Genomic DNA, 11904 nt, shown 5'->3' with positions numbered 1-11904 from the left:
ACAGTAATTAATACAATAATGACAGTATTTTAATACAACAATGACAGTATTTATGCAAACGATGACAATACCTATATAACACTTGTATACATACTTTTACGGTTTTACCCATTCATTTAATATGCAACACTTTTACCCATTCGTTTAAGTGGTTCCTTTACTTTTTCTACTCCGTATTTCATTACACTTGTATACATAATTTTCTTTTTTTTGGGCGATAGTGACAGTATTTTAATACAACAATGATAGTATATATACAACAATGACAATACTTATATTACCGTTAACAGTATATAACAAGTTAGCAATACTTTTACACATTTATTTAAGGGTGGGTCATCTTGTCAATTTTTATTTTTTTATTTTTATATAGGGTGGTATGGGTCATCATTTCGCCGGTGACCAGCGATGTAGTCAGCCTAGTAGTTGTAGGGAACCAAATGCAAACCCAACATTGAATTAAATATCATCAATTCATCACATCTTAATTTGCCATTTTCTGCAACTTGGAGTATGGTTTTTAGGGCTCCACCTCCACCAAACCCGGCCTTATTCTTCATGGAGCTTTGACTTTGTTGGGTCCCTTTCTTCTCCATTTCAAACATTCTATCACTACATGAACTAATCCCTCCGCTTCTTTAGGTTTGTCCAATTGGTCGAGTTAAAATTGGTGGGATCAAAAGTAATTTTTGTACGCGTAAAAATAAATTAGTGTTCTATTATGTTGAACAAACTTGAAGAGACAACCAAAAAACAAAAGTATGGAAAAGCGTACAGAAAGCGGCGAATGGAATAATCCGTACTAATCTTTTGTGCTAATTTTCGGAAAATATTTGGTTGACCCTAAGGGCTAAGGGTTGGCAACTCCTAAGTTACATATAACATAAACTAATATATAAGCACAATTAATTGGAGAGAGAATGTGTTGTATGTAAAGTTTCAATGCATTTGTAACCAATCAAAATATCCGTTTTATTGGAGGACCTTAGTGGGGTGGCACTTCTCCGGTTAGTACCGGCAATAGCTGCATAATAAGCTGGGTTCCATAGTGTTTTAGTCCGTTTAGTTTCATTTTGTTTGTTTTGCCTTTCTGTTTCTTTTCTTTCGTAGGCTAGCCTTTTGTGTTATTTTTGGTGGAGCTTTTCCCCTCTTTTGCAACAAAAAAAAAAAAAAAGGTTACCAACCCTTAGGGTCTCTATCATTGTCCATAATTTTCACATTGTTTTGGTATGTCATTCCGAATATGTTAAAAAGATAATAGTAAATCATTAAATTCTTAAAACTAATATACTCCCTCCGAATCTAAATGTTATTCCCGTTTCATTTTTTAGTGTCCCAAAATAATCTTCCCATTTCTTTTATTTCCTTTTTAATTTCTTCCTTGTAATTTTAACTTTGTAATTTTATTGGTTTATCAATAAAAAACCTTGTAGTCTCATTGGTTGTTTAAGTTTGGATTGATTAATATAGAAGATATAGTATTTATTTATTATTTTGTCAAGTTGTTACAAGTTAGTTAGTCCTAGTCAGCAGGTTGTTAGGCTTGCTTGTAGTATTTAAATGCTTCTCCTCTCTTATTTCAGTTCATGAGATTCAGTTAATACAAAAACTGATTTTTCTCTCAATTTGCTTCAATAATACGCTACTCTTCTATATGGTATCAGAGCTGAATCTCTGATAAGAGATTGAGGTTACTCGATCTTGATTGCTTGACAGATTTCATTTCTGTTTGTGATCATTTCATCCTGAGATTTGCTGCGAAAATTCATTTGATTGTGGATTTTCTTGCGTGAATTTGAGGATTTTCTTGCGAATTTTCTTGCACGAAAATTCATCCTGTGAATTTGTGAAATCACATTGTTAAATTGAGTGAAATTGTGATGGCGTTTGAGGATTCAAATGAAGATCAGTCGCATACACAGAACAACATGAATCAAGGAGGTAACAATAACAATCTTGATCCTTATTTCATTGCAAACTCAGACAATCCTACTTCTGCATTGGTGGCTGTAGTATTTTCTGGTACTAATTTCATGCGCTGGAGTAGAAATATCAAGCGAGCTTTAATTGCTAAAAATAAAGAAGGATTTATCAATGGTGACATAACTAAACCTGCAACAAATCATAAGGATTACTTGAAATGGAAGCGTGCTGATTTTATGGTAATTAGCTGGATTTTGAGTTCAATGAATCATGATCTAGCTGATGATTTTGGTTACATTGAAACTGCTGAGGAATTGTGGAAGGAATTAACTGAAAGATTTGGTCAATCCAATGGACCTCTAATCTATCAGTTGAAAAAGGAAATTGAGAACCTGAATCAGCAGAACATGACTACTGTCAATTACTATGGAAAGCTGAAGAAACTTTGGGATGAAATGCAGAATTTAAGAGCATTTCCTACCTGCTCTTGTGGTGCTATGTTGCAGTGCAGCTGTAACTTCATGAAGAAGGTTGCAGAATTTGAAGAAGAAGACAAGATGATGAAATTTCTGCTTGGTTTGAATGGTGGTTTTGAAAACACTGTGACTAATGTTTTAGCAATGGATCCTTTACCAAATATAAATCGAGTATTCTCCATCACTCAGCAGATTGAGAAACAGAAGGAAGTAAGTAATGCTGCAATAGAATGCAATGCCATGAATAGCAGTGCTATGGCTGCACAGGCTTACAGAGGTGTTGGATTTACTCAAGGAAAGAAAGATTGGAGAGATCTGAAAAAGGAAAAGCTCCACAAACAATGCACTCATTGCAAAGGGAAGGGTCATACAGTTGACCAATGTTTCAAGATCATTGGTTATCCTGACTGGTATAACACGATCAAAGCTTCAAAAGGAAGTAATCCACAGGGAAGCAGAATTGCTGCTAATGCTCATACTAATGCTGAATTTGATAGTCCTCTGGATGATGCTGATAATGACACTGGAACTGTAAGCAATGAGATGCTAAATGCAATCTGTCAAGAAGTGATGAAAGCTATGAAAGGCAAGCAGCTACAGAACAATACTGGTACTGGTACTGGAAACAGCTGTTCCTATGCAAATTATGCAGGTACAATTTCCCATTCCCTTAATTGTTCTGTGAATAAGCTACTTGATGAATGCCTGTGGATTGTGGATTCTGGTGCTTGTGATCATATGACTTACAATGAAAACATGTTGACAAACATAAAAACTCTAAATAATCCTATTAAGGTAGGACTACCAGATGGATCTCAATTAACTGTAGAAATCATGGGTGATGTTGTGTTAAGTGATGATCTGATTCTGCATGATGTGTTGCTGGTTAAAGGTTTTAAACACAACTTGTTATCTGTTGGAAGACTGATAGAACATAATGGTTTTCAAGTTGAATTCACCACTGCTGGATACACTTTCCAGGACCCATCTAAGTCTATGTTGATTGGCACTGGGAAAAGAACAAATGGACTCTATTACTTTGTTGCCAGTTCAAGAAATAAGCAATGCAATGTTGTGACACAGCAAGATGAAGCTTCTCAGCATACAAGTTGTCATACTGTGGGAAATTTAGCTGATGTAAGTCAGATACAACTGCCAAATAAGACTAGTACTAGCATTGCTGTAAATGTGAAAGATCATAGAATGAACCTAGATCTATTGCATGCTAGGTTAGGACATACTTCTCTGTCCAAAATGAAATGTATCAATGCTGATTTTGGCAAGGGAATCACTGAATACAATTGTGGTATTTGCTATAGTTCCAAGCAGCATAAATTTCCTTTTGGTATAAGTGAAAGTAGATCTGTTGCATGCTTTGATTTGATACACCTAGATCTTTGGGGACCTTATAGGGTCAAAAGTCTGGATGGGGCATCATATTTTCTTACTATTGTGGATGATCACAGCAGAACTACCTGGACATACTTACTGCATAATAAAATGCAGGTTCTGAAAGTTATAACTGAGTTTCTTTCTATGGTGGAAACTCAGTTTAATACAAGAGTTAAGAAGGTTAGATCTGACAATGGGACTGAAATAGTGAAAGAATCTTGTATATCTTTGTTTGCTGCTAAGGGTATATTGCATGAGAAAAGTGTACCATATACACCTCAGCAGAATGGAAGGGTTGAGAGAAAACATAGAAGTCTACTCGAAATTGCTAGGGCTTTGAGATTTCATGCAAATCTTCCCAAGAAATTCTGGGGAGAATGCATTTTGACAGCAACTTTCTTAATAAATAAAATTCCCTGTAAGATATTGGATTGGAAGTCTCCATTTGAGGTCATGTTTAAAACTCCTCCAGATTATGATAAACTGAGAGTGTTTGGATCTCTGTGTTTTGCTCATACAAATAGCATACACAGGGATAAGTTTGACTCTAGAACAAGAAAGTGCTTGTTCATTGGATATCCCAGTGGTTACAAGGCATTCAAACTCTATGATCTGGAATCTCACTCTACATTTGTCTCCAGAAATGTGATTTTCTTTGAGACAGTCTTCCCATACAAAGTGACTTCTCTGTCTGATATTTCACACCCACCTACACTTGTTCAGTTTAGTTCTGATACATCTCCAGAAGACAACTTACCAGAGTTTGACACCAATTCTACTCCTCTTTCTTCTCCACACACTAATACTGATTTCTTGTCTCCTCTGATATCTCAAAACACCCCTAATCACTCTTCTACTTCTGAATCTTCTCGTTCTATTTCTGAATCCATTCTTTCACCTGTTTTGGAACAAGTTGTTGTTCCAATCACAAACCCTATTCCCAACTCTATCCCTGTTTTAAGACAATCTTCTAGACCACTTAAACCTCCTTCCACTTTAAAAGATTTTGTGGGGAGTTACATTCCTCACAGAGAAAAAATCCCTCCATCTGGAAATGACATTGATAGTCAATCTCTATCCTTCAATGTTCATAATTCTGTCTTGAACCCTGTTTCTGTTGAACATGATGATCATTGGTTACTTGCTTTAGCTCTTTCTGATTATGATACTTGGGAATCACTTGCCTTTTCTGTCTGTGTTTCTTCTTCTGATCCCAAACACTACAATCAAGCAAAGAATGATGAAAATTGGATACTTGCCATGGATAAGGAGATACAAGCACTTGAGAGCAATAATACTTGGGAGCTTACTGTCTTGCCAAAGGACAAAAAGGCTATTGGTTCTAAATGGATTTACAGAACTAAACTAAACCCTGATTACACCATAGATAAACACAAGGCTAGGCTGGTAGCTATTGGTTATCAGCAGATAGAAGGGAAAGATTTTACTCAAACATTTTCTCCTGTTGCTAAACTTGCAACTGTAAGAATTGTAATTGCACTTGCAGCCATGAGAGGCTGGACATTATATCAACTTGATGTCAATAATGCATTTTTGCATGGATTTCTTGATGAGGAAGTCTACATGATTCCTCCTGCTGGTTACACTAAGGCAAAACCAGGAGAAGTTTGTAGACTCAAAAGATCTCTTTATGGGTTAAAACAAGCATCAAGGCAATGGAACAAAGAGCTGAGTAAATTTCTCAAAACTCTGAAGTTTCAGCAATCCACTCAAGACTATTCTTTATTTACAAGACACCTTGATGGGGAATTTCTGGTATTGCTGGTTTATGTGGATGATATACTCCTCACTGGTACTTCAATTTCTCAAATTGACAAAGTTAAAGTTGCTTTGGATAATGCCTTTACCATCAAAGATCTAGGTCAGTTGGCATACTTTCTTGGTATTGAGGTTCACAGAAATGATAAAGGCATATTTCTCTCACAGAGAAAGTACATCAAAGATATTCTTGTTGATGCTGGAATGGAGGAGTGTGATCCTGCTCCTACTCCTTTATCATGTGGCTTGAAACTTTCTACTGATGTTGGTGAACTAATTGATGAACCTGAGGTGTACAGAAGATTAATAGGAAGGCTATTATACCTCAGTATTACTAGACCTGATCTGTCTTACTGTGTTCAACATCTAAGTCAGTTTGTTCACTCACCAAGAACTCCTCATTTGCGTGCTGCTCTACATGTTCTCAAATATCTAAAAGGCACTTTAGATGATGGCATATGGTACTCATCAAGTTCTGATATGCAATTGTCAGCATACAGTGATGCTGATTGGAGCTCTTGCCAATTCAGCAGCAGATCCCTTAGTGCCTATGCAGTGTTTCTTGGTCCTAATTTAATCTCCTGGAAGACTAAAAAGCAAAGAACTGTCAGCAAATCCTCTGCTGAAGCTGAATACAGAAGCATGTCAGCTACAGCTAGTGAGTTGGTTTGGATACAAGGTCTGCTTGAAGATCTTCAAGTGAATATTTCTCTTCCTGTCACTCTATACTGTGATAACACTTCAGCTGAACATTTGGCTCAAAATCCAATGTTTCATGACAAGACTAAACACCTCAAGAGGGATATGCATTATGTTCGTGAGCAAGTGGAAGCTGGCTTCATCCAAACTGCTCATGTTTCAAGCTCACAGCAACTTGCAGATTTGCTTACAAAGCCTTTGGCTTCCTCTCAACATCATGCTTTATCTGCCAAGCTTGGACTTATCTCTCGAGTCCAGCTTGAAGGGGGAGTATAGAAGATATAGTATTTATTTATTATTTTGTCAAGTTGTTACAAGTTAGTTAGTCCTAGTCAGCAGGTTGTTAGGCTTGCTTGTAGTATTTAAATGCTTCTCCTCTCTTATTTCAGTTCATGAGATTCAGTTAATACAAAAACTGATTTTTCTCTCAATTTGCTTCAATAATACGCTACTCTTCTATAATTAATGAGTTGGCATTTTTATTCCTTAAATTCTATTGGTTCAACTATTTTGTTTTCTTGTGAAAATGGAATCAAAAAGCAACAATTCCCCATAAAACTAGATTAATAATAGTTAATCTTAAAATGTTTCTTTTTCCTTAATAACCGCGTAAAATGACAAACGGGAATAACATTTAGGTTCGGAGGGAGTAGATAATTGTAAATAACTATACGATATTTTAATCATTTGAATTAGAACAACTAATACGTGGTAAGAGCCAATTTATTACGGAGTATCACTTAAATTTAAGGTTGTGGCGTTGTGCATTTGTGTGAGAGGGTTGCTCACTAGTACGTAAGTACATAGCTAAGTTTGACTATATTTTATATAAGCATTCATGAATCTTTAGAGTTTAGACATCATGGAATCATCGCATTCATGAATCTTTATTATTAATCATCTTTTAATTAATTAAGAAAAAACCATTCAGCTGAGATCCTGTTAGATTCGTCTTAATATATAATTTTCAATTATAATTTTTTTTATAATTTTTACTTATCGATAATTAAAGATATTAATTAATCAAGTTATGCATTGACAAACGTGAAAATCAAAGTGTTACGTATATAAAGAAACGTGGGAAGCATTGTGGATTGCTACTACGGAGTATATTGTTTTTCCTTTATAGTATACTCCATATGTTTTACTACCTACGTTTCAAAATGATCTTTACACTTTCAGTTTTAGTCTGTTTCATATTATTCTTTACATTTTGCTCTATTCTGTTTTTTGACATTACTATCTTACCCTTATTAGCCCGCAATATTTACATTTCATTTACTTTCTCTTACTTTATTCTTTTGTTTCCTATACCCACCCATTTTTTTGCACAATTATCTTACTTTATCTATATTTTATTATACAACCAACTTTTCTACTTTTGTCTTAATATTTATGCAAATAATAACTGTAAAGATTTTTATGAAACGGATATAGTAGCTTCTAATTATATAGTGGAATTGTCGCCCTTTAGCCCTTACAGTTTGAATTCATGTCTCTAAAACTTGTTTGTGCTACTTATTTGATTCCAACACAAAGTCACAAAACTTTATTTGTGTTTTAGATCCCACGTTGTTTTACATGTTTATATACTTCGTATATATATATGATGTTGAAAAAACAAGAATATTTGGTGAAAGAACTGAGGCCTATAATTATTCTAAATCAAATTATTTCACTAAGTTGATTCTCCTTATCCACATGCATGATGAAAGCAAGCACAAGGCCAATAATTAGCAACGTAGACTAAATTAAATAGGATTTTGTATGATGCAGTTAGCTTATAGAGTTGCAGTTTCATGTGCTGACCTCCAATAATTTGTCATTAAGTTAGAGCAAGATTAAAAGAATGTAGGATAATTAAAGTATAGTTCTGTTTGGTAGAGCGTAAAACGTTTTCATGAAATATATTAATCATACGGAGTATATTCTACTACCTCTGACAAGGCTGTCGCGTGCCTATCAAAAATAACCTAACTAGACCTCCTAACTATGTAGTCGGGCAAGTAAGGGTCGAATCCCAAGAGACTAATGTATTAAAAACTAGCTAAACTGACTTGAATTAATACTAAGCGAGTAACCAAACAACGATTGAGAATGAATAATTAAACTAATTCTAACTAAAAACGTAATCAATAATAAGACTAAAATCAAGGATTAAAAACACCTAGAGTTAAGCATCACCACTAGCATAATCAATGTAAAGATAAATTCCTACCCCAAACTAATTAAATAAATGTTCACGAGGAAAGGTAAACCTTAAATAATACCATAAACCTCTCCCGAGTATCAATGGCTTCCCTAATATGCAATCAAGACCTACTCCCGTGGAATCATGCAAATTAAAGACATTAAACTCAATACCATAATTTCCTAACAATCCCTTCTACCTACTCCCGTGGAGAAATTCATGTCCTTAATTGAAATATTCAAATCCGTCAAAACCTAACTCCCGTTACGATCAAGACAATGGAATGATAACAATACTAATTATCCCTAATCTAGTATTGGAAATTATACAATCAATTAAGCAAGAACAATTAAACAATGAATTTGGGGATTAAAATAATAAATCATACATAAATCATGACTAGGGTTTACTTAACCCTAGATTATAAATCTACTCACACATATTAAATAAACAAGGAAGGTAAACTAATGAAGAAATCATAACTATATTGAAATTAAAGAGAAAAACCAAAGAGATACTTCGTAATTAATTAAGCTATAAGTGATACATACTCTAGTTTCCAAAATCAAGAAATAAATTAACTCCACTTTGTTTCTAATGGCCAGAGACAAACTCTCGTCAATCCACAACAATGACGACCAAAACAAGGAGAGCCGCGACGTCCCAATTATTCAATACCGCGTATGACCGAAGTAGTTTTAGGTATTCCCTACTACTTGTATTTATACCTAGACATAATAAGAAGTATACTAATTATTAAACTCTAGTAATTAGCTCATTAAAGTTTAATACGGGATCGAAAGAAGAGTGCCACGGCTCGGGTGTGGGATGCAAAGTAGGCCACGGGCACGCAGTGGTATTGGCTGCCCGGTGATCTTGTATTTGTCTTGAACTCTTGTTTGTATCACAACGTAAACACCTTGTAAACGTGGATGGCTCCTAGACATCGTACTTTCGTACTCACGCTATCAACATCTTCTCCGAGGTCTACCAACTTGAGCTATTTCCTACAAAACAAAATAAAACAAACACGAGGAGAGAAACATCGAAAATAACGAATAATAACACTTTAAGATTAAAATATGAAAGAAATATGACAAACAATGGACTAATATGACGTATAAAATGCGTATAATATTGTGTTATCAAATTCCCCCACACTTAACCTTTGCTCGTCCTCGAGTAAACAAAACTAAAAACTACACTAATAAAGCAATAAAATCCTAACTCACTGTCGTAGGAATCACGATTGCACTTAGCATGTGCAACAAGCCCTTTAAACCCCTAAGCTACCCTAGTGGACGAGTAAGGTCTCGTGAAGGTTTTCAGAAGGCATACCTACAAAGCCAAATAGTGAACATCCAAACCAATAGATGAAATCAAGTAACAAATTTGAAAACATGAAATCATTTGTTTTAAGAACTATGTTAAATGTCACAAATCAACGAACATCAAATGAAACAGTAAATTGATGACACCCTTCAACGACCAACCAGTCTTACCGCTTCCTTCCCCTAACTCAGTCATACGCATGTAACTTCTCACTTTAGTTGTGCAAAAGAAAACAAATAGTGTCTCTCATGTGTTTAAAAGGTAGTGGAATTATCACTCAACCTATTTATCGTTCAAGCACGTCGACTCTATGTAGTCTTCATCTTTAGACTTGCCTCTCGTCTTTCTCCACTTATTGGGTGATACATACACGGGGATCATGAGTTCCTCAAAAAGGGTAGGCTTGGTTAAAATAGGGTGAGACGATGTCATTTGGGAATGTGGTGCTCATTTCCTAACAAGGAAAATAAATTATACTCCGATCAACACTACAAATTCCAAATTTTAGGTTCAATTTCCTCCCTTCTTACTTCTACACAACCAAAACGACCCTTTATTTATTCACGACAATTTTTTTTTTTTTTCTTTTTTTTTTTTGTTTTTTTTTTTTTTTTTTTTTTTTTTTTTCTTTTTTTTTTTTTGTTTTTTTTTTTTTTTTGCTTCGAGAAATTTGAAATGATTTATTTCTCGAACTCTCTTTTTTTTCCCAATAAAATAGAACTTTATTTGAGCAACGAATTACAGAACTTTTCTTTCATATCACAATCTCCATACCTCCATAAAAATCATACACAATGGTAGCATTACTCCGCAAAAACCCGAACAAAACCTAAGAAAAGGCTCTAAGGCATGTAATGTAGGGCGTCAAGAAATGGGATTAAAGCTCAACATGGTTCATCCTAGGGGAGAATGTAAAAAAAAAAAAAAAAAAAAAAAAAAAAAAAAAAAAAAAAAAAAGATAATTTGCTTGAGTAAACCTATTCCTAAAATCTGAAGCTCTAGCTAACTAAAGGAATCTTCAGTCATCCCCCCGCACGTGTATCACAAAGTCTCGAATAGTACCAAGGCAAGTCCAAGAATCGTACCACAAAAGAGGAAAAATATCTAATCACACATGAAAAATAGAGACTGATTTGAATGTGTCAGTCTATATGGCTCAAAGATCTCACCAGTTACTCAAGATACATGCATCAGTCGAGTCGGGGCCCGGAAGATAATTCTTACCACAAACCATTGCCAAGAAAGGATTTACTCATCTTACCGAATTACTCATATCAATGTCAATCAACTCACGACAAAAACATAGAAAAACATTTTTATTCTTTTAAATTTACTTGTTCCATGAATCGGTTTGGAATGATCATTATTTTTGGACTCTAAGACTCTAAAAAAACAAACTAACAAATAAAATAGTAAAATAAACACAAAAACTAATATGTACATATTGGTACCCTCCCCCACACTTAAATGTTGCAATGTCCGCAGTGCAAAAGTAAAGCATAAACGTAAGTAAAAGGGGAAAGGTACTCACAAAGCCTCACTGAGGAGGGGTAAGAGAAGGGTTTGGAAACCCTTGTGACTTCATCCAAGTGTTTAAATTCTCCAAGAGTGCGAACATGGATGAGATGTCTTCCTTAATAGTGCATTGCTCCTGCATGATTGTGTCAACTGATCCTTGGAGTTTTGCAAGTGCTCTCTCGATCGAGCTAGAGGAGGAGCTAGCACCCTCAGTAGTGCTAGGTATGACCAACGACTCGGGAAGAATAGGTACTCGAACGCTTGGTTGGGTGTCATCAAAAGACCAATTAGCCGCATTACGTAAAGACATGTCCTCCTGGGAAGGAAGTTCATCCTCAACGTTTTTGATACACCAAATAGTAGTACCCTCTTTCTTTTTTAACCAGCTCGAAGGAACGTCTACAGCATCCTGACCGTCAATAGCCCCATCTCTCTTAAGTAGAGACGCATGACCCAAGTAAAGCGCAATTGGGGTTATGAGTCCCCCTTGCACAAAGACTCCTCCACCGGTGGTCGTGTTTGCCAAAGTTTGCATTTGTCGTACTAAGAAAGCACCTGCATCGATGGGTTGAGCATGAAGCATATGATAGAGCA

Source organism: Spinacia oleracea, chromosome 1 (genome assembly GCF_020520425.1).
Source record: "Spinacia oleracea cultivar Varoflay chromosome 1, BTI_SOV_V1, whole genome shotgun sequence".
NCBI classification, from domain to species: domain Eukaryota; kingdom Viridiplantae; phylum Streptophyta; class Magnoliopsida; order Caryophyllales; family Amaranthaceae; genus Spinacia; species Spinacia oleracea.
The sequence above is the reverse complement of the archived record's forward strand: the minus strand, read 5'-3'. Positions refer to the sequence as shown.